The sequence below is a fragment of the Carcharodon carcharias genome, chromosome 8 (genome assembly GCF_017639515.1).
Source record: "Carcharodon carcharias isolate sCarCar2 chromosome 8, sCarCar2.pri, whole genome shotgun sequence".
Taxonomy (NCBI): domain Eukaryota; kingdom Metazoa; phylum Chordata; class Chondrichthyes; order Lamniformes; family Lamnidae; genus Carcharodon; species Carcharodon carcharias.
In genome coordinates, this window is record NC_054474.1 from 4,240,280 (window position 1) to 4,264,404 (window position 24,125).

A 24,125-nucleotide genomic window follows, 5' to 3' on the forward strand; every position below is an offset into this window, starting at 1 on the left:
AGCTGGGAGGGGTTTAAGTGTATCTAATGGGCTTTTATTAATGAGTGCTTTTAATATTAAGAAGGCTATAATAGATACTTAGAAATTATTATTATATTTTATCTCAGCATTGTTCCTGAGATCTGCCCATGGTGCATATGGAGTTAGTTGGCATAGTTGCTATGAGGGGCCATAGGGATCACTGGGGAAGGGGGTGGGTGACATGTGTAAGCATGATTTGGCACTAAATTTGCACATAGGCTATAAGGGGCAATGGGGATGAGTGGAGGGCATGGATTTGCATGGAGGGTAACAAAGGCTATGGGTTCATATGAGTGGGGAGGCAATGGAGGTATTATCACTGGACTAGTAATCCAGAGACCCAGGGTAACATGCTGGGGACCCAGGTTGGAATCCTGCCATGGCAGATTGTGGAAATTGACTTTGGTAAAAATCTGGAATTAAAAGGCTAATGATGACCATGAAACCATTGTCGATTGTAAAAATCCATCTGCTTCACTAATGTCCTTTAACGAAGGAAATCTGCCGTCCTTACCTGGTCTGGCCTACATGTGACTCCAGACCCACAGCAACGTGGTTGATTCTGAACTGCCCTCTGAAGCGGCTAAGCAAGCCACTCCATTGTAACAAACCACAACAAAGTCACAAAAAATCATCCCTGGGTACGTCCAATCCCACCAGCAGGACAGACCCAGCAGAGGTGGCAGCACAGTGGTTATACAGTCAGGAGGGAGCTGCCCTGGGAGTCCTCAACATTGACCCTGGGCCCCATGAAGACTCATGGCATCAGGTAAGGAAACCTCCTACTGGTTACTTTCCTCAGCTAATGAATCAGTGCTCCTTCATGTTGAACATCCCTTGGAGGCAGCAGTGAGGGTGCCAAGGGTGCAGAATGTACTCTGGGCGGGGGACATCAATGTGCATCACCAAGAGTGGCTCGATAGCACCACCACTGACCGAGCTGGCTGAGTCCTAAAGGACATAGCTGCTAGACTGGGTCTGCGGCAGGTGGTGAGGGACCCAACAAGAGGGAAAAACATACTAGACCTCACCCTCACTAACCTGCCTGCTGCAGATACATCTGTCCATGACAGTATTGGTAGGAGTGACCACCACACAGTTGCTGTAGAGACGGAGTTCCTGACACTACATTGAGGATACCCTCCATTGTGTTCTGTGGCATTACCACCATGCTGAATGGAATTTGATCAGATCTAGCAATACAAGTCTAGGCATCCATGAGATGCTGTGGGCCATCAGCAGCAGCACAATTGTACTCGAATACAGTCTGTAACCTCATGGCCCGGCATATCCCCAACTCTACCATTACCATCAAGCCAGGGGATCAACCCTGGTTCAATGAAGAGTGCAGGAGGGCATGTCAGGAGCAGCACCAGGCATGCCTAAAAATGAGATGTCAACTTGGTGAAGCTTGGTGAAGGACTACTTGCATGCCAAACAGCATAAGCAGCAAGTGATAGACAGAGCTAAGCGATCCCACAACCAAAGGATCAGATCTAAGCTCTGCAGTCCTGCCACATCCAGTCGTGAATGTTAGTGGACAATTAAACAACTCACTGGAGGAGGAGACTCCATAAATATCCCCATCCTCAGTGATGGGGGAGCCCAGCACAGCAGTGCAAAAGATAAGGCTGAAGCATTTGCAACAATCTTCAGCCAGAAGTGCCAAGTGGATAATCCATCTTGGCCTCCTTCAGAGATCCCCAGCATCACAGATGCCAGTCTTCAGCCAATTCGAGAAATGTCTGAAGGCACTGGAAACTGCAAAGGCTATGGGCCCTAACATTATTCCGGCAATAGCACTGATGACTTGTCCTCCAGAACTTGCCGTGCCCCTAGCCAAGCTGTTCCAGTACAGCTACAACACTGGCATCTACCCGACTATGTGCAAAATTGCCCAGGTATGTCCTGTACACATAAAGCAGGACAAATCCAACCCAGCCAATAACCACCCCATCAGCCTACTCTCCGTCTTCAGTAAAGTAATGGAAGAGGTCATCAACAGTGCTGTCAAGCGGCACTTGCTTAGCAATAACCTGCTCACTGATGCCCAGTTTGGGTTCGGCCAGGGCCAATCAGCTCCTGACCTCATTACAGCCTTGGTTCAAACATGGACAAAAGAGCCGAACTCCCGAGATGAGGTGAGAGTGACTGCCCTTGACATCAAGGCAGCATTTGACCGAGTGAGGCATCAAGGAGCCCTAGAAAAACTGGAGTCAATGGGAATCAGGAGGAAAACTCTCCGCTGGTTGGTGTCATATCCAGCACAAAGGAAGATGGTTGTGGTTGTTGGAGGTCAGTCATCTCAGCTCCAGGACATCACTGCAGGAGTTCCTCAGGGTAGTGTCCTCAGCCCAACCATCTTCAGCTGCTTCATCAATGACCTTCCTTCCATCATAGGGTCAGAAGTGGGGATGTTTGCTGAAGATTGCACGATAGTCAGCACCATTTGCTGCTTCTCAGATACTGAAGCAGTCCATGTCCAAATGCAGCAAGACCTGGACAATATCCAGGCTTGGGCTGACAAATGCCAAATAACATTCATGCCACACAAGTGTCAGGCAATAACCATCTCCAACAAGAGAGAACCCAACTATCGCCCCTTGATGTTCAATGGCATTACCATCACTGAATCCCACACTATCAATATCCGGGAGGTTACCATTGACCAGAAACTGAACTGGGCTAGCCATATAAATACTGTGGCTCCAAGAGCAGGTCAGAGGCTAGGGGAGAAGGCGGGAGAATGGGGTAGAGAAACTTATCAGCCATGATTGAATGGCAGAGCAGACTCGATGGGCTGAATGGCCTAATTTCTGCTCCTATGTCTTATGGTCTAATGCAATTCTGCAGCGAGTAACTCACCTCCTGACTCCCCAAGCCCTGTCCACCATCTACAGGGCACAAGCCAGGAGTGTGATGGAATGCTCCCCACTTGCCTGGATGAGTGCAGCTCCCACAACACTGAAGAAACAGGACACCATCCAGGACAAAGCAGCCCCGCTTGATTGGCACCACATCCACAATCATTCACTCCCTCCACCACCGACACACTGTAGCAGCAGTGTGTATCATCTACAAGGTGCACTGCAGCAATTCACCAAGGTTCCTTTGACAGCACCTTCCAAATCCATGACCACAGCTATCTAGAAGGACAAGGGCAGCAGATAGATGGGAATACCACCACCTAGAAGTTCCCCTCCAAGCCACTCACCATCCTGACTTGGGAATGTATTGTCGTTCCTTCACTGTCACTGGGTCAAAATCCTGGAACTCCCTTCCTAACAGCACTGTGGGTGTAGGCTACACTGCATGCACTGCAGCAGTTCAAGGAGGCAGCTCACCACCACCTTCCCAAGGGCAATTAAGGATGCGCAATAAATGTTCGCCCAGCCAACGAAGCCAACATCATGTGAATGAATAAAACAAAAGTTGGCATGTATGGTGTAAGAGGAGTGGGTGAGGGAGGTGAGGGGCTGTGAGGTGTGAGCTTTAGAGGGCCAAATGCTCTGGAGAATTCCCAGATCACCAAGGGTGACCTTTAAACCAGCTCATCTCGGCATTCAGCTGCACCCATGGCTTCCTCTCAGCTATTTCTGGGGGCAGTGGGTCTGACACACACACCAAAATTGATAGATTGTCATTAGGAAGGGGTTGTAAGGCATATGGAAGCATTGTAGGTATATGCAATGATCAGCCATGATCTAATTGAATCATAAAACAGACTTGACAGTTTACTTGGCCTCCTCCTGTTTCTGCATTCTTTTCTCCGCTTCAGATTACCAACTGAGAGAAGCTGAAACATTTTGAGCACAATATTATTTCATAAAGAAAAATGATCAATTGCATCAATCATTGACAGATCATTGCAACAAAATAAGGATAAAGACCTCGATCGTGAAAGACAAAACGGGTCTGGGTAGTTCAAGAATATTAGTTTTATCATTGATACTGTTTGGGCTGCCAGTATCATGCAGGTGACAGACAATGAGAGAGATTCAGAAGGTGTTAGGTTATATTTTAGCATCAATATATTTTTTTTTTCCAACTGCATTCCTTATTTTGAGCTCTGATCACAATTTATGATGAAATAATCCACAAACTCTTAATCCTCGAGTCAAGTGTTGTTGCCATAATGTGGAGTGCAGTGAATCAAATCGTTGGTATGATATCCATTCTTTAATATTCATGCAGGTGTGTGTTGTCATAGTGAGGGTAAGGATTGAACAGGCCAAAGAAGGAAATGACTCCTCAAAGATCAATGAATTCATGAGCTCAGGGATAGTATAACTCAATTTTATCCAAACATTGAACACTCAAGCATATACTGGTGTATGCAATATAACACCATCATTGCAGAATAGCACTCAGTGGTGCCCTTCTCTTTAGAGCTATGTCAAAACTGACAGCTTAGAGACACACTGGCTTGAATTTTCCCGTCCCTCACGCCGGCGGGATCTTCCGGTCTGGCTGATGTAGACGGAGATTTCAATGGCTCACCGGCCGCGCCGCGGGAGGACTGGCCGTGAGGGGGCTGGAAAATTCTGGCATAACTTCATTAGTGTCTCAAACAAAAACAGAATTACCTGGAAAAACTCAGCAGGTCTGGCAGCATCTGCGGAGAAGAAAAGAGTTGACGTTTCGAGTCCTCATGACCCTTCGACAGAACTAGGTGAATCCAAGGAAGGGGTGAAATATAAGCTGGTTTAAGGTGTGTGTGTTGGGGGAGGGGTTGGGTTGGGTGGGGGGAGAGAAGTGGTGGTGGGGGTTGTGGTTGTAGGGACAAACAAGCAGTGATCGAAGCAGACCATCAAAAGATGTCACAGACAACAGAACAAAAGAACACATAGGTGTTCAAGTTGGTGATGTTATCTAAACGAATGTGCTAATTAAGAATGGATGGTAGGGCACTCAAGGTATAGCTCTTCTATATTCATTAGTGTCTCAATTGTTGGCAGGATTTTTTTTAGCGCCATAATGTGTAGGGAAGGCCAGAAAGAGGGGAAGGAGGGAAGGAGGATAGAGGGAAGCAACGGAATAGATTTCACTTCCTGGAGCTGGTTATTAAGTAGAATTGTAGGCATTGTGGAATTTTACTGCGCCAACAGAAACCTTTGGAAAGATTTGCACTATGGTAACATTCTTGCCTCTAACCCAGCAGGTTGTACTTTTAAGACTCACTCTAGAGACAAGCAGAGATTCCAAGGTGATACACTACAGCACTGAGGGAGTGCTGCACTGCCAGATTCAATGGGTGGAATCTTCTGGGGTAGAATTTTGCCCTTGGTGTGCGAGATTAGTGGGGGCAGTTGGGAAGCCAACTGCCGGCCGCGATCATCAGCGCTCCAGGATTTTATGCGGATTGGCCAACTAAGGCCCACCCAGTGAGAAACGCGAGTGACAGCGCTGAGTGCTGCCTGTGCAGGAGAGGGCCTGGTGTCAACTTTGCGCAGGCGCGTGAGAGAGTGCTGAATAATTCCCTGAGGCACAGGAGATGATGAATATATTGAAAAGATTATTAAAGAACAGAGAAGTTTAATGAAACATGTCCCCTCATGTGACTCTGCCACATGAACAGGTGCATATTTTTAATTAAAAATTAAAGTTTTTACGTGATTGGTATTTGATTTTGGAAACCTCATCCCGCCCGTGGATTGGCCTTTTCGCCTGCCCATCAATCGTTAGGTTGAGCGGCAGTGAAAAATTAAGCATAATTGATAATGCAATGGCCTTAACTGGCCTTTTAATTGTCAGTGGGTGCGCTGCCAGCTCCGGTGTGCCCCCGCCAAATGAACTATCGCACGACTGCACCATTGACGTCGGCACACTCAGCCAACGTCATTGCAAGTCACTTCACGCATGTGCCCACCTGTCCAGCTAAAAATCCTGCCCCTTGTCCCAGTGGCGGTGAAATTAGAGGTGGGGAGGACCATTTACTTCGACAGGGTGGTGGTGTACCTGTTTTCGACAGTCTTCCGCCTCCATCAGAATTAAGTCCTGGGCAGGAAAGCCCATGGTCGACCTTCCTGCCCCGCTACCAACTGAGACGCTTAAGTGATCAATTAATGACCACTTAAGGGCCTCAACCTGTCGCTGCTGGGATTAACCCAGGTGCGAGCGGCCTTGTCACTATGCGACGTGCTCAACGGATGAAATTGTGCTTGTTACCGGAGGATGAGCAGGGAGAGGGGACCCTCGATCAAAAGCAATCAGTGCCTGATTGAGGGATTGAATATCGGAAAGGGGGGGTTGGTGCTGAGAGCCACTTTCCCGGCCTTTGCGTCCGATCTCCCTATCCCTTCTCCCAACTATACCCACCCACGGCAAACTGCTCTGCCCACTCCACCCACATTACTTACCTGCAACCTGGGTCACTCCAGGACCCTGGGACTTGCCCTTTTAGCAGCAGCCACAGAAATTTCAGTGACACTGAGCGCAAGAGCTGCCGGCCTCTGATTGGCCGACAGCTGTCGCTAGGTAAGACTTCCGCCCCCAGGGTGGTGATTCCAGTGGAAAGCTGGCCATTGGCCTCACTACTGCCTGATTGGTCTGTGGGTCAGTGAGCCTTCCTGAGAAGAGGCAGTGTGGGTCCCTTGTCAGCTTTTTAGTTGGCAGACAAGACCCCTGAAGAAGCTATTCCCTCCAATCCTTCAACTACTACATGGACCAGTTGAAGAGGAGAAGTTACAATCCCCGATCACACAGTGACCACAGAGATTCAGGCTTCCTTTTACAGGTTTTATTGAAGCATATGCAAAGGAGCCACAATCATTCCTAAGAATGAAGACCCAGCTCCCTGACTGATTACACATCATTACTTTTGTACTTTTTCTTATCATAATACATTTGAGTTCATTTGAATACATCCAATTGGTAACTGACACACCAGACCCATGCTAACACTATCCTATTGAGTACATAAACATGTGATTTTGCTACCCAATTATTCTAAAGGATGTATACATAATTATATTATCCAATCAAAATTAAAACACATACGCAAAGACCTTGGTTCTCACAACTCAAGGCTGTCTGTATTTCATCAAAGCCCCTCTTTGTCCATTGTATGTCCTCCTATATCTAAACTAAAACCATCTTCCCCTTCCCTATGTGGGAGGGGAATACACTTAATCTAATTTATGTCCTACTTTTGTCTCCAGTCTGACTCTTAAGGCTGTGAAATGTTCATCTGGTAATCTTCAACTCTTAATATATTTAGCAGCCATGTCTGTCTGGAGATTTGAAGGGTTTTTCAGTAAATTATTACTGTATTTTCTTTTAGCATTTTTAATTTCTCCCTAATACCTCCGACACCTCAACAAGATTCTTCCCTATCCTTCAGATCAGACGCTACATTGACGCCCCTGCTGCCCTTCCAGTTCGGCATAAATGGTCCCATGGCATTATTTGAAGCACATCAGGGGAGTTCTTGTGGGAAGAATGTAAAACCTAGAGACTGAAATACATCTGCATGTCCAGACCCAATTATTCTCTGTCCTCTAACCCCATTTCACATGAAGATTACACTCAGTCTTGACTCTCCATGTGCAATGCCATGGGCAATAGATTAATGATATAATAAAAATCCTCTTGTTGTGCAACTATTCTGACTAGAAAACATTGCTCTCTGTTGTCATGGTTTTCCAATATCCATGACTCCATTGGAAACTTCCTATTCAAACTTGTCACACAGTAATTACACCCTCCAACGTACAGTGACACTGCCGTGTCACAGCTTAATTTCTCTCAGCTCCTGAGTCTGTAATACAGAGAAACTCAAATGTTCCAACTTCACTTCCCTGCTTCCTCGGTTACCATACATTTTGCTATTTCACCATAAATAATGCAAAATCAAAATTGGTTGATAGTACAGAACCTGAGTATTGCTTATAAAAGAGACATGCTGTTGAAGCTTTTCAAATTGCACTCATCAGGACAGATGCAGGAATGCCAAATTTCAAAGGAAACAACAATTTATACCACAAGAGAAAAGGGTGCTGATTAGTTGGCAAGTTTACACTGATTGATCAAGATGTTGCCATAGAGAATGCAGCAAGGGATTATTGCCCCCCATATTTTTGGTTAATTCAAAAAAGGCACAATGCCTGGACATGTTCCTATTGCCTGCAAAGGATAGGCCCCCATGACTGAACATATGTAGCTTCTAGCAAGCATAAGTGAGCCACATTGCAAGTCTAATTGATAAACTTAAATTGGTCGTTAGTGTAATTCTTAACGCACTTGGAATTGCTCAGCAAGTGCTGTCCAATTGCGGAATCACATCTGTCATTGGGCATCATGTTCTGAATTTTGTGAGCACAGGCTGGTTGACTACGATCAGTACTCTTCCTATTGTGAACAGCTGATGGGATGTGCTGTTTGATACGATCTGCCAGTTGTTGGGGATGTACGGCCTATGTACCTGGCATCACACTGGCACTGAAATTCATAACCAACATTACGAATTTGGGTGGAAGGCAAAATGTTTTTTGGCTTGATGGCAGCACCCTGTTGGTGACGAGCACCACTCATGTTACTAATGCATAGTAGCAGCATGAAACAGTTAACTTCACGTGTGGCTCAAATTTTTGAGATGCCTTGACCTTTTCAGGGCTGAGAGTGACAGCCTTAGGTCCACTGGTGAGTATGTGCGATATACAGTGAGCAATGATCTGATCAGGGAAGCCATCATCCCACGGGGTGTCTTTGCTGCGCCCTATTTCAGTGTCAAGCTTGCGTGGTGAGCAAATGGCTCAGGACCAAGCTATGAGATGGCTGCTAAGGCCAATCTTATAGTGCATGGGAATGTAGAAGTCCCAATGCATGCATTGACTAGTGAAGGTGCGCTTGTGATTGGCAGTAATAAAGAACCCACCAGCAGATTTCTCAACTAGCACATCGAAGAAAGGGACTCAGAAATGGTTTGACTTGTGGTCCTCATTATTTTTTTTAGTTGGTACATTACGTGGAGCCACTGAATTTGAAAAGGGGGCAGGGCATTGGAGCATCAGGAGTACAAGAAGGTTCCGCTTCAGGAGAGCAGCTATAAGGTCCCAAGCCCACAAGAAGTTGCAACAAAAATGCGCACCAAATGTATGTCAAACCTGCACTGGTCTGGCCCTTGCTACTGCTGACAAAAGTTGGAAATGATCTTCTCCTGACTTTGAAGTGGGAATTGGTGGTAAACAACATGGGACAAGACAAAATGGTACCAAGGAGCCATAACTACATGAATTGGCCCAATTAACATCAGGTGCCTGCTTGTTTTTGGCCGAAGCTCTAGCCACTTTCCTGGCTGAAAATTGAGAGCAGCGGGAACCTGGCAGTAAGTCTGGGCCTGGGGTGTGTGCCCTACTTTTCCTTCACTGTTGTCCTGTTTTTGAGTCTAAACAAGGAGGAAGAGCAGGGATACGTGCATCACTCCACCACACAATACGCTTTGCGATTTCAACTTGGTGCTAATTTAAAGATTGATGGTATTGGTTCCTTAAATATTGTTTATTGAACCGGTGGAAAACAATTTTCACCTCAGTTCAATATTTAACTCTTCAATCTTGTAGATTTTTAACTACGGAGTAAATATTGATGCCACTGTGTTAACCAATGTGGCGGAGGCAGAATTGCACTTACTGCCAACTTACTGCAAACAAACAGAATCTATTTAATCAGCAATAGGAATATAAGAAATAGGAGCAGGAGCGGGCCATACAGCAACATCTAGCTTGATCCACCATTCAGTCAGGTCATAAATCCCAAACACTTTAATCACGGAAAATGGTTCATCTTCAAGGACAAAGAATATTCTGGAAGAATTTGTGTTTTTAAAAGAGACTGCCCCTTAAAGGTTAATGCGAGTACTCTGGTTGCTGCTGTTACTGGGAAAGACAGCTGTTTTACAAGAAAAGGTAATTAACCTCTTGACCCTGGTGGACTGTTTACAGGAAGGTCACAAAAAAAAAACGGTGCATTGGAAACTGTGTTAAAAAGCTGGTTGGCTCTTTGGATTTGGAGGAAACAAGAAGGATCAGCTGCTTGGAAAAGAAGACAACATCTCCTGAAGCTCCAGACCCAGTCCAAAGCAAAAACTGAATTGCAACTGCTCCAAAGTCACCCTACGTTCTGAAATCAACAACTGCAAGTTTTCCTCGAAGTCTGCCTGAAAAGTAGTGCAAGAGTCATCGATTGTGTGCACATATGTGTGTGTGTGTGTGTGTGAGAGAGAGAGAGAGAGAGAGGGCTAGGGTATTTAGAGAGCGTAATTATTATACCTTCATATTTCACATTATATGTTAATAAGCTTTGCCTTTCTCCTTGACAAGTCTGGTTTTATAATCAACTAATAAGTTTGTGGTTTATTGAAGAAACCTGGGCATTGAGTGCCTATTCTGAGATTCATCAGTAAAGCATTAATTTGGCCATATAGCTACCTGGAAAAATCCTTTAAAGATGTGCTGTGACCCATTGAATAGTGGAACCAGAGACAGACAGTGCACCCCTCCCATCCCGTTTGTAACACATGGTGGTCACTTTCCTTCTTGCCCCCTATTACCTTTGATTTCCTCACAGATCAATAATCAGTCAAACTCAGCCTTGAATACATACAATGACCCAGCCTCCACTGGGATCTGAAGTACAGAATTCTAAAGATTAACAACCCTCCGTGAGAAGAAAATCCTCCTCTGCCCTGTCTTAATTCGATGAGTCCTTATGCTGAAACTGTGTCCCCACGAGGGGAAACGTCCCCTCAGCAATATCCTGTCAAGCCCCCTCAAAATGTTATATGTTCCATTAAGATCACTACTTATTCCTCTAAACTCCAATGAGTATAGGCCCAAGCTGCTAACCATTTCCACATAAAACCTTCATCCCATGAATCAACCTAGCGAACTTTCTCTGAACTTCCTCCAATGCAAGTGCATCCCTCCTTTAATAAGGAGATCAAAACAGTACAGAGCAATCTAGGTGTTGTCGCACCAATGTTCTGTACAATTGTAGCAAGACTTTCTTCTCTTACAATAAAGGCTACCATTCCATATTTATTCCTAATTACCTGCTGTATCTGCATGCTAATTTTTTGTGATTCATGTAGAAGGACACCCAGGTCCCTCCGTATCACAGCATTCTGCAGTTTCTCTCCATTTATGCAATATTTTGCTTCCAAAGCAAATACAGTCCATTTACTCAAGGTCTATGAATTGCAGAACACAGAGCTGATTCAGGGAAAGGTCCAATAGATTGGAAAATAGCAAATGTAACTCCTTTATTCAAAAAGGGAGGGAGAAAGAAAGCAGGAAACTACAGGCCAGTTAGCTTAACATCTGTCATAGGGAGAATGGTAGGAGCTATTAATAAAAAAGTTAAAGCAGGGAATTTAGAAAAAATCAAGGCGATCAGGCAGAGTCAACATGGTTTTGTGAAAGGGAAATCATGTTTAAGCTATTTATTGGAGTTCTTTGAGGAAGTAACATGTGCTGTGGATAAAGGGGAACCGGTGGATATACTGTACTTAGATTTCCAGAAGGCATTTGATAAAGTTATTGTCAAAAATAAAAGCTCATGGTGTGAGGGGCAACATATTGGCATGGGCAGAAGATTGGCTAGCTAACGTGAAACAAAGAGTTTGCATAAGTTGGTCTTTTTCTGGCTGGCATGATGTAACGAGTGATGAGCCACAGGGATCAGTGCTGGGGCCTCAGCTTTTTACAACTTACATAAATGAATTGGACGAAGGGGCCGAAAGTATAGCTGCTAAATTTGCTGATGACACAAAGATAGGTAGGAAAGTAAATTTTGAAGAGGATGTAAGATAGGTTAAGTGAGCGGGAAAAGATCTGACAAATGGAGTATTAAGTGGGCAAATGTGAAAATGTCCATTTTGGCAGGAAGAATTTATAAAAAAAGAAGCGTACTGGCCAGGCAGTAAGAGATTGCAGAGCTCTGATATTCAGAGGTATCTGGGCATCCTAGTGCATGAATCACAAAAGGCTAGTGTGCAGGTACAGCAGGTAATTAGGAAAGCTAATAGAATGTTATCCTTTATTGTGAGGGGAATTGAATACAAAAGTAGAGCGGTTTTTCTTCAGTTATACAAGACATTGACAAAATCACATCTGGGGTACTATGTAAAGTATTTGTCTCCTTACTTAAGGAAGGATGTAAATATATTAGAATCAGTTCCAAGAAGTTTTTAAAAATTTATTCATGGGATGTGGGTATTGTGGGGTTGGCGAACATTTATTGCCCATCCCTAATTGCCCTTGAGAAGGTGGTGGTGAATTGCCTTCTTGAACCACTGCAGTCCAGGTGGTGTAGGTACACCCACAGTGCTGTTAGGGAGGGTTGGTAATCTGATGTGTAATATACTTTTAAGAAGAATGTTATTATGGAAGATCACGTAATCTTAGTATCCAAAAGCAGAGTAGCCTGGGCTGCCTCTGTAGTCAGTAACCAGTAGTTGGAGTAGTGTAGAGATAGAGTTTGAAGTATAAGCACATGTTTAGTTGCTGTTGAGTTACCTTTGTAAATAAACACAGAGTTTCTACCTATGAATTGTTTGCTACTCATCTCTATCATTAGTACCAAATCAGCCACCCCTTACAAGCGTGCGAACAGGATCCAACAAACTGGCGTCTAGGATCCAACAAAGGGAATTCCAGGATTTTGATCCAGTGACAGTGGAAGAATGGGCAAAGTGGGTGGGCAAAGTTCTGGCAAATGGTTTACTAAACTACTATCATGAATGGGGTGGGTTGTCTTATGAGGGAAGGTTGGGCGGGCTAGGCTCGTATCCACTGGAGCTTAGAAGAGTAAGAGGTGACTTGATTGAAACCTTTAAGACCCTGAGGGGTCTTGAGACAATGGATATGGAGACGATGTTTCCTCTTGTGGGAGAATCTAGAACTAGGGGTCACCATTTAATAAATAACGGGTCACTCATCTAACAGAAAGATGAGGAGAATATTTTTTATCTCAGAGGGTTGTGAGTCTTTGGAACTCACTTCCTCAAAATGCCGTGGAACCATGGTATTCTCAGATGAGATCAGCCATGATCGTACTGAATGATGGAGTAGTCCCGAGGGGCTGAGTAGCCTACTCCTGCTCCTAATTCATATGTTCATAACGTTTTATGAAGCTACAGCAGAATCTCCTGATTAAAACAGGATTATTTCTCCAGCAAAATGTAATAAGTGGGGGATAATTACATAATATAAATTATGTGTAAAAGCAATTTCAGACACTTACAGCAGTGATTAATGGGGGAATTACACAGTCAGCTCCAATCTGGCCAGGATTTTAAATAAGCATTTTTTGCTAATACATGTAATACATTCGTTAAACAATAATAAATAGTGTGCATCATTTAGAATTGAAGAAATGCACAAAAATAGTGCCCAATACATTTTTGGCTGCTCCAGAGCTGCAAAATGCTGAAAATGGAGCAAGTAAGTTACCATCTGCAAATAAACGAGATGGTTAACGTGAGTCAATTCTGCATTTAGAGACTGTCAGTAGCAATCTGCATTGCAGGGAGAGTCAATTAGCAACTCAGGTTCAATGGTGTAATGGTAATATCAGAGGCCCAGCAAAATGCTCTAGGAGATATTGGGTTGGTTCAAATCCCACCATAAGCAGCTGGCTTTAAATTCAATTAATCAAAATCTGCAATTAAAAGATAGTTTTGTTAATAAAACCATTTTTGATTGTCATAAAAGCCCAACTGGTTCATTAGTGCCCTTTAGGGAAGGAAATCTGCCAGCCTTTCATGGTCTGGCCAACATGTGACTCATGTGCCCTCTGTAAATGACCTAGCAAGCCACTACAAAGTCTAAAAGGAAGGAACTCCCTTCTGAGCATCACTGTGGATGTACCTATATATCACATGGACTGGTGTGGTTTAAGAAGGCCACCACTTTCTCAAAGGCAATTAGGGACAGGCAACAGCCAGGTCCCATGAATGAATAAATTTTAAAAAAACAATCTTCAACCATGACTTCTCCAACAGCATGTCCTCCTGGGGTTAACTGTAATTTTTGGGTTGTAACACTTTCAACAAAATTAGTAAATGGAAGATAAGACCCACTGTAGATAGAACAAAACAAAGGCCAGGATTTCCCAGTAGGCGAGCGGGGGGCGGAGCGGGAGGGGGAGGTGGGGGGTGGCAGGGCCCACTCACTGACGCGTAAAATGCCGCGGGATGATGTCGGGTAGAACTCCCCACGTCACCCTGCCCCATTTCAATTCTCAGGTAGGCCGGGGCTCAGCAGAATCAGCCAATTGAGGCCGTTGACAAAGTAATTAATGGACCTTAAGGTTGGCGAGCAGGCCGGGAGCCTTGGCGCGCATTAGAAAAAGCACAGGCAGGATGAGGTTTCATGTAGGTTTTAAAAATGTAATTAAACTGTATTTAAGAGTGATGGACATGTGCCAACTCAAGTGATTATGGTTCTTTTTAACATGGGCCTTTTTCTTTCAAAGTGGCCACTCAATTAATTTAAGGTTGTTTATGACCTATCTCTGAATCGCAATGAGTAAATTTCTCTCTGAGTGCTCTTTTGAAGAATGGGAAATGTTTCACTTTCTTTAAGAGTTTACAGAACAAAAGGTTTTTTTAAAAAATGATGTGCAGACTATTTAACCCATTACCCTGCCACTTTAAGGCATTAGTTTGCATCACATTTAATCCATGGCTCTTTATTTTTCCTCCTTCCTTTGGGCAGAATTTTCTCCCAATCGCAGGGAATTTTTTTCTTTCTATTTATAACATTTTTTAATGCAGGGCTGATCTCCCTGAGGCAGCACTTAGCCTCTGGGAGATGAGTGCGCTCTATCGCTTGCATGTGTGAAACAGCGCACTGTCTGCGTAGATAATCCCCTCCCCGCCTGCACAGGGAGCCCATAGCCTTAATTGGCCCGCCCACATAAAATGGCGGCTGATCAGAGGTGCGCCTCCACGTGCCCGCTCCTAAATATCCCCCCTCCCCCCACCGCCCCCCGATTTGGGGGAAAAGAGGGAAAGAAATAAATAAAACGTTTCACTTACAGGTCATATTCATTTGAAGAGTCGGATAGATTTGTTTTTTCAGTGAAATCCTTCCCTCTTCCGGAGTTGAGGAAACAGAAAATATACACTCAACATATAAAAAAAAATCTATGCTCATCTTAAGTGGGGCTTTCAATCGATATCATCAAGTACATTTTGATGGAAAACTAGTTGTGGGGGATGTCCAAAGACTAAAGCAATAAAATACTTTTATATATACTTATTTAATAGCAACAGCATGAATCTAAAGTATGAAAACCTTACATTATATCAGGTGATCATCCATGTAAAAAACTAGAATACATCGATGGGCTGTAAATAGGATTGTCTTGATGAAGATAAATGCTTTAATTCTTGATGCAAAATAATTTTGTAAGAACACAAGGTTGCATTAACAGTCATTAGCATGGGTTAGGAGCATCACTGGCAAGGCCAGCATTTGTTGCCCACCCCTCTAATTCCCCTTGAACTGAGAGGCTTGCTGGGCCATTTCAGAGGGCAATTAAGAGTCAGCCACATTGCTGTGGGTCTGGAGTCACATGTAGAAACATAGAAACATAGAAGCTAGGAGCAGGAGGAGGCCATTCGGCCCTTCAAGCCTGCTCCACCATTCATTATGATCATGGTTGATCCTCTATCTCAACACCATATTCCTGCTTTCTATCCATACCCCTTGATGCCCCTGATATCCAAACATTTATCAATTTCTTTCTTGAATATACTCAGTGACCCGTCCTCCACAGCCTCAGGTGGTAGAGAATTCCACAGGTTGCCCAGCCTCTGAGTGAATAATTTTTTCCTAATCTCAGTCCTAAATGGCCTGCCCAGTATCCTGAGACTGTGGCCCCTGTGAGCCAGCAGATTTCCTTTCCTAAAGGGCATTAGTGAACCAGATGGGTTTTTTTAATTACAATTGATGATAGTTTCATAGTCACCATGAGAGACTAGCTTTATATTCCAGTTCATTTTTCATTAATTGAATTTAACTTCCACCACCCACCATAGTGGGATTTGAAACTATGCCCTCAGAATGTCAACATGAGTCTCTGGGTGACTCATCCATTGACGTTACCATTCTGTCATTACCTCCCATCCTTTTGTGTTCACCCAGTCAGTTCTGTTTAGATTGCACTGAAATCTTGGTGCAAAACTAAAGGAAATAAGCAAAATAATTGTCTTCTCCCCAACTTCCACCAACCTTCAACCCACCCCAGTGGGTTTTTTTCATTTCAAAAATTAAAATGAAGATCCCATGCTAAATGGGATAGAATTTGAACAGATCTAGCAACTCAGTTCTGGGCATCCATGAGGTGCTGTGGGCCATCAGCAGCAGTAGAATTGTACTCAACCACAATCTGTAACCTCATGGCCTGACATACCCCCCACTCTACCATTACCACCAAGCCTGGAGATCAACCCTGGTTCAGCAGGAGGGCGTGGCAGGAGTAGCTCCAGGCATAACTAGGAATGAGATATCAACCTGGTGAAGCTGTAACACAGGAGTAATTGCATGCCAAACAATATAAGCAGCAAGTGATAGACAGAACTAAGCGATTCCACAGCCGACAGATCAGATCTAAGCTCTGCAGTCCTGCCACATCCAGTCGTGAATGGTGGTGGGCAATTAAACATCTCACTGGAGAAGGAGGCTCCACAAAAATCCCCATCCTCAATGATGGAGGAGCCCAGCACATCAGTGCAAAAGATAAGGCTGAAGCATTTGCAACAATCTTTAGCCAGAAGTGCCAAGTGGATGATCCATCTCGGCCTCCTCCAGAGGTCCCCATCAGCACAGATGCCAGTTTTCAGCCAATTTGATTCACTCCACGCAATATCAAGAAATGGCTGAAGGCACTGGATACTGCAAAGACTACGGGCCCTGACAATATTCCAGCAATAGTACTGAAGACTTGTGCTCCAAAACCGGCCGCACCCCTAGCCAAACTGTTCCAGTACAGTGACAACACTGGCATCTATCAGGCTATGTGGAAAATTGCCCAGGTATGTCCTGAACACAAAAAGCAGGACAATTCCAAACCGAACAATTGCTGCCCCATCAGTCTGTTCTCGACCATCAGTAAAGTGATCAAAGGGGTCATCAACTTTGCTATCAAGCAGCACTTGCTTAGCAATAACCTGCTCACTGATGCTCAGTTTCTAACCATCTTCAGTTGCTTCATCAATAATCTTATCTCCATCATAAGGTCAGAAGTGGGAGTGTTCCTGATGGTTACACAATGTTCAGCACAATTCGCAACTCCTCAGATACTGAAACAGCCCATGTCCAAATGCAGCAAGACCTGGACAATAGGCTTGGGCTGACAAGTGACAATTCTATCACTTGCACCACACAAGTGCCAGGCAATGACCAACTCCAACAAGATAGAATCTAACCATCTCCCCTTGACTTTCAATGTCATTACCATCAAGGAATGCCCCACTACCATCTCAAAGATATTTGCAGGCATTCACCAAAGGCTCCTAGACAGCACCTTGCAAACCCATGACCACTACCATCTAGAAGGACCAGGACAGCAGAAAGATGGGAACATCACCACCTACAAGTTCCTCTCCAAGTCACTCACCATCCTGACTTGGAAATATATCACCGTTCCTTCACTATCGCTGTGTCAAACCTCTGGAACTTTCTCCCTAACAGCACTGTGGGTGTACCCACACCACAAGGACTGCAGTGGTTCAAGAAGGCAGCTCAACACCACCTTCTTATGGATGAGCAATAAATGCTGATCTAGCCAGTGATGCCCACATCCCATGAATGAGTAAAGAAAAAGTTCTGTGTGGTAAATGGATGGGAATATCACACAAATCTTAGTACATTTGATGCAAATGAGTTTATTCGCTTAAGAATCTGGTTTATTGTAAAATCGGTTGAACAGAACTATACTTTCCCTGAATGCTACGCTCATTACAGTGTTGGAAGTTTGTGTTGGGGAATAGAAGATGCTCAATATTAAGCACGCTCAAGTTGACGCTACTGATAAGCTACTGAAAAAGCTCTGGAGGAGAGAACAGGAGAATTTCTTTCACAGGAGATTTGGGATCCGAAATACACTACCTGAAAAGGTGATGGAAGCTGATTTTGTAAATTACTTTAAGTGAGAGTTGGGCAGGCACTTGAGGAGGAGGAATTTACACGTTTGTTGGCAAAAGGAGGTAGTGTGGGACTAAGCATGACTGCTCTTGACCCTGCATAGGAATAATGGGGCAAATGGCCTCTTTCTGTGCTGTAATATTCAATGATTCTATTCCGTAATCTGCTTCAGTTTGAATATTAGAATAGCCCCTCTGTTGCTTCAGTATGACATTTTTCCATTTGCCATATCAGGTGCACTCTGAATGAGTTGAGTGATGATCTTTGGGCTGTGTGCGGTGCTGAATGAGAACTGTCAAAAATGATTTCATCTGAAATTGTGCAGCCAAATGGGGAGAAGCGACATTCACCTTTGTAGTTTAGGATGGATTTTGAACCCAGAGATCCAGATTTGAAAGGCAAGTATCAGGCCCCAATCTCTTTGGGATTGGGGACAAGGACTTCAGGGATGCTGAGAGAGACTGGAGAGGGTTAGCTTCTTCTTGGAGCAGAGAGAGTTAAGAGGACATTTGATAAATATGTTCAAATTCAGGAACAGTTTTGATAGAGTAAATAAGGAGAAGTTGTTCCCAGTGGCAGAAGGATTGGTAACCAGAGGACGCAGATTGAAGGTAATTGGCAAAGAAGCAAATGCAGATAAGGAAAACATGTTTTACACAGCAAGTTGTTGTGATCTGGAATAAACTGACTGAAAGGGTGATGAAAGCAGATTAGGTAGTAACATTCAATAGGGATTTAGATAAATACTTGAAGAGGGCTATGGGGAAAGAATAGTGGAGTAGGGAGAGTAGGGATCCAAGAGCCAGCATTAACACAATAGAACAGATGATCTCCTTTGTACTGTATTAGTCAATGATTCTATGATCCTATGAATCATTAAAAACAAAGTTGGGGTGACTTATTTAAAAATAACATAGTAAGTGGTAGACTTTCTGATCTTTGATATTTTAGGAACGTAAGAAGTAGGAACAGGACTAGACCATTTGGCCCCTCAAGCCTCTGCCACCATTTAATAAGATCATGGCTGATCTTCTTGTTTTTCGATTTCCTCATTCCTATCTAACCTGAATAACCTTTGATTCCTTTGCCTAATAAGAATCTATCGACCTCTGCCTTAAAAATATTCAATGACCCCGCCTGAACCACCTCCTAAGACAAAGAGTTCCAACGTCACACAACCCTCTGAGAGAAAAAAAAAATCTCCTCATCTCTATCCTAAAAGGGTGACCCCTAATTTTAAAACAGTGCTCCCTAGTTCTGGACTCACCCACAAGAGGAAACATCCTTTCCACGTCCACCTTGTCAAGGATGTAAGTTTGGGATAAGTTCTATTCCAGGTGGACAGTGAAAACTTCTATACTCCAACTAGCCTTCCAGAAAGCATTTGATATAGTTCCACATGAAAGGCTGTGAGACAAGTTTAAAGTAATTTGAATTCTGGAAAAAACTTGGAGGAGAATAAAGAATTGAATGAAAGGGAATAAGCAATGTGTATGAGTTGGAAGGGAATGCATTGGGTCTGGAGCTCCGTTTGCCCATCATCCACTGTTGCTCCTCTTAATCTCCTCTTCTCCAGGGACAACAGCTCTAGCTTCTCCAATCTATCCATATAACTCAAGTTCCTCATCCCTGGAACCATTCTCATGAATCTTTTCTGCACCCTCTCTAATGCCTTTGCATCCTTACTAAAGTGTGGTGCCCACAACTGGACACAGTACTCCAGCTGAGGCCAAACCATGGTTCATAAAGTTTAACATAACTTCTTTTGCTTTTGTAGTCTATATCCCCCTTTTCTACATCCCAGGATTCATTATGTTTTGTTAATTGCTTTCTCAGCCTGTCCCCCCACCTTCAATGATTTCTGCACATATATACCCACGTCCCTGCACCCACTTTAGAATTGTACCCTTTATTTCATATTGTTTCTCCACGTTCTTCCTACCAAAATGAATCACTCACATTTCTGAATTAAATTTAATTTGCCACTTGTCCACCCATTCCATCTCCAACCTGTCTATGTACTTTTGATGTTCCACACTATCCTGCTCACAGTTCACAATACTTTCATTTTTTGTGTCATCCACGTATTTTGAAATTGTACCCTGTACACCCAAGTATAGGCCATTAATATTTATCAGGCAAAGTAAGGGTCCTAACACAGATCCCTGAGGAACACCACTATAATTATTTAGCTAGTCCGAGGAACAACTGTTCAACATTACTCTCTATTTCCTCTCATGCAGCTAATTTTCTATCTATGCTGCTGCTGTCCTTTTTATTCCATGGACTCTAATGTTGCTCATTATCCTGCTGTGTGGCATTTTATCAAATGCTTTTTGTAAGTCCATGTGCAACCTCATCAATCATTAACCCTCTCTGTTTGACAGCATCTTCTCCCTTGGCAAAGACAGATTAATTATAATTTAATTAATTATTCAGTGCCTCAGTCATGACCCCTGCTTCCATGCATAAATCCCCATTTAGGACCTTAATCAGTCTCGCTCCTTTAATTACCCTCTTACTACTTATATGCCTATAGAAGACTTTTGAATTCCTTTTATGTTAACTGCCAGTTTCTTTTCATACTCTCTGTTTGCTTCTCTTATTTGTTTTTACACTTCTCCCCTGCACCTTTTATATTGAGCCTGATTCTCAATTATATTATCTACCTGACATCTGTTTTATGCATCTTTTTTACTTCATCCCACTCTCTATCTCTTTCATCATCCAAGGAGCTCTGGATTTATTTGCTCCCTTTCCCCTATGAGGGAACATGCCTTGCCTGTATCTGAACTATCTCCTCTTTACAGACATTGTTCTTTTACAATTATGTCTGTCAATTTTTGACCCCAGTATAGCTGGGCCAGATCTGTTCTCATCCCATGGAAGTTGGCCTTCCCCAGTTAATTATTTTTCACTCTAGATTGTTCCTTGTCATTTTCAATGGCAAACCTAAACATTATGATACTATAATCACTGTCCCACGATGTTCCCCATACTGACACTCGATTCCCTTGACCCAGTTCATTCCCCAGAACCAAATCCAACAATGGATCTTCATTGGACTGGAAACACACTGATGTAGAAAATTCTTCTGAACACACTCTAGAAACTCTTGCCCCTCTCTGACCTTTACATGATTATTATCCCAGTGTATATCAGGTTAATTAAAGTCCCCATTACAACTACTTTATAATTTGTTCACAGATGTGAAATTTCCCTGCAAATTTGTCCCATTATCCATTATAATTTAAACAGATTATCTCATTGTTATCTCATTTCTGTATGGGGGAGCTTGCTGTGTACAAATTGCCTGCCTTGTTTTCTTAGTTTACAAGTCACCATACCTCAAAAATACTTGTTTGATTAAAAACTGCTTTGAGATGTCTTCAAATTAGAAAGTTATTTCCTAGCTGCTGAGACATTTGGCCATGAATTCCTCTAAGAATCTATTTCTTTTCATTATATCATAATGAACAGCTAGCAGTTAATTGTGCTTCAAACAGCCTTGGGTGCTCACCAATGGTAAAACAACCCTGCTTTAAGTAGAACAGTCAACACATATTGTGGCCACAGTTGGTAAATAAGGCCAGTTTAGCTTAGGCAGGATGTAGATAAGTATAAATTAGGATGGCTAAGTGAACAATCAATATCCTTATATTCCTCACACTGAAGAATATTAGTGCTTGGAAATGGACGCAGAGTCAAGCACAACATGGTGCAACACAGGATGAAGCTTCTTGTGCTCTACCTCAATCACCGTGGACTTCCCCATTGCTTCAACGTGACTTTTTTTCCTATCTCCGACATCACCTCCAGTCACACACTATCCTGATCTGGGAATAGGTTGGCCATTATTGTTACTGGGTCAAGATTCTGGAACATCCCTACAAGCAGCACTGCGGGTGTACGCACACTACACAGGTGGTAAAAACAACAACAGCTTAGATTTATATAGTGCTGTTAACATAATGAAATGTCCCAAGGCACTTCATAGGAGTATTATAAAATTAAGTATGACATAGAGTCACACAAGCAGCTATTAGGACAGGTGAGCAAAATCTTGGTCAAAGAGGTAGGTTTTAAGGAGTTTCTTAACTGAGGAAAGTGAGGTAGAGAGGCCCAGAACTTGGGGCCTAATCAACTGAAGGCACAGCCACCAATGGTAGAACTCACCAAAATCGGGATGCTCAAGTGGCCAGAATTAGAGGAATGCAGATATTTCAGAGGGTTATGGCACCGGGGGAAATTACTGGGGGAGACAGAGAGGGGGCAAGGCCATGGAAGGATTTGTAAATGAGGGTGAGATTGCTAAAATTGATGCATTGTTTAGTCGAGAGTCGCTGTAGGTCAGCAGGCACAGGGTTGATGGGTGAATGAGACTTGGTGCGAATTAGGACTGAGTTTTGGTTGCAGTCAGGTTTACAAGGGGTTGAACATGGGAGGCTGAACAGGAGGACACTGTGTGAAGTCTGGAGGTAACAAAGGCATGGAGAAGGAATAATGCAAATTGCTTGAAACAGAAACAAAGAAAATCAGCTTGAAGCAGCATTTACTTTAGAAACCATTGGTCAGACTAAGTTCAATTTGCAGCATAATCCTGTACATTCTATTAAAATATAGTCACCTGCCTATAAGACCTTGTTTAATGGGAATTTATAAGAATTTTCCACACCCTGATTCTCCTATGCAAATGGAATGACTACAGCTAACAGCTATGAGAAGAACTCCACATTTACAGAGTAACTCATCACCTCAAATGGCAATTATTTTGATAAATGCAGCTCCATTACTATTGCTGGCATTTATGAAAAGTTTGTTTAGCTAAATATCGACAAAGTACTTGTACTCCTGAGATTGATGGTCAGACTCACTGTAAGATTGAGCTTAAAATTATATTCTGTATCCCTGTTATATTGCTTTTGTTATCAATGGTTTTGTGCGGAACAGCAATATTACTCGGTTATCTGATTTTTCATGTATTAAAAAGAATGTGGATAAAAGAAATAATGTGACCTTTTCACGTATTTAACTATGTAACTGCAGTTGGTACTCCTGTTGTTTGCTGATCTGGAGTTTGAGGTCCAAACCAACGCAGTGTTGAAAAGCTGTTGCAGTGCCTGAAAGAAGAGGTTTTAAGATCAGCTCCTGTCTGTTCAGATAGATTTTAGTGATTTGAGAGTGAGGAGTAGGGATATCCTGAGCAACATTTTTTCTTACATCTCCACTCAAAACAATTTTCTTTTGGGATTGGTCATTCACCTTGATGGTGTTTATATGATCCGGCTGTTTGTAAAATGGGCATTGTTTGTCCATGTGACTAATCATGATGCTTCAATGTAAAAGACTGTATTATATAGAACCATGTCTTTTTATTTGGTTGGGTTAAGAAATACCTCACTAGCAAAATCACCTCCAGGTTCCCTTCCAAGTGAAACACCATCCTGACTTGGAACTGTATCGTCATTTCCTCAGCATCGCTAGGTCAAAATCCTGGAACTCGCTCACGGACAGCACTGTGGGTGTACCTACACCACATGGACTGCAGCGGGTTCGAGAGGGCAGCTCACCACCACCTTCTCAAGGGCAATTAGGGATGGGCAATAAATGCTGGCCTAGCCAATGATGCCCATATCCTGGGAATGAATAAATAAAAAGATCGTAAATGCACTATTTATTAACACATTGATGATCTCCGTCAGTGGGGTCACTAAAGCCCCATATCACTTTCTCATGTAGCCCTCAACTGAGCTACTGATTCACCTGTCCCTAAGCCACCATTGTTTTGGAGACAAGGGGTGCAGTAGCAAAATGATTATGTTACTAGGCTAGTAATCTCCAGGTTTGAACTAATGACCTGGAGACATGGGGCTAGATTCTCCATCCAGTAGAAACCCGTATTGCTTCCTTGAGTGAGGTCCAACCAAATTCAGTGCCTCTCAGACACTTAAC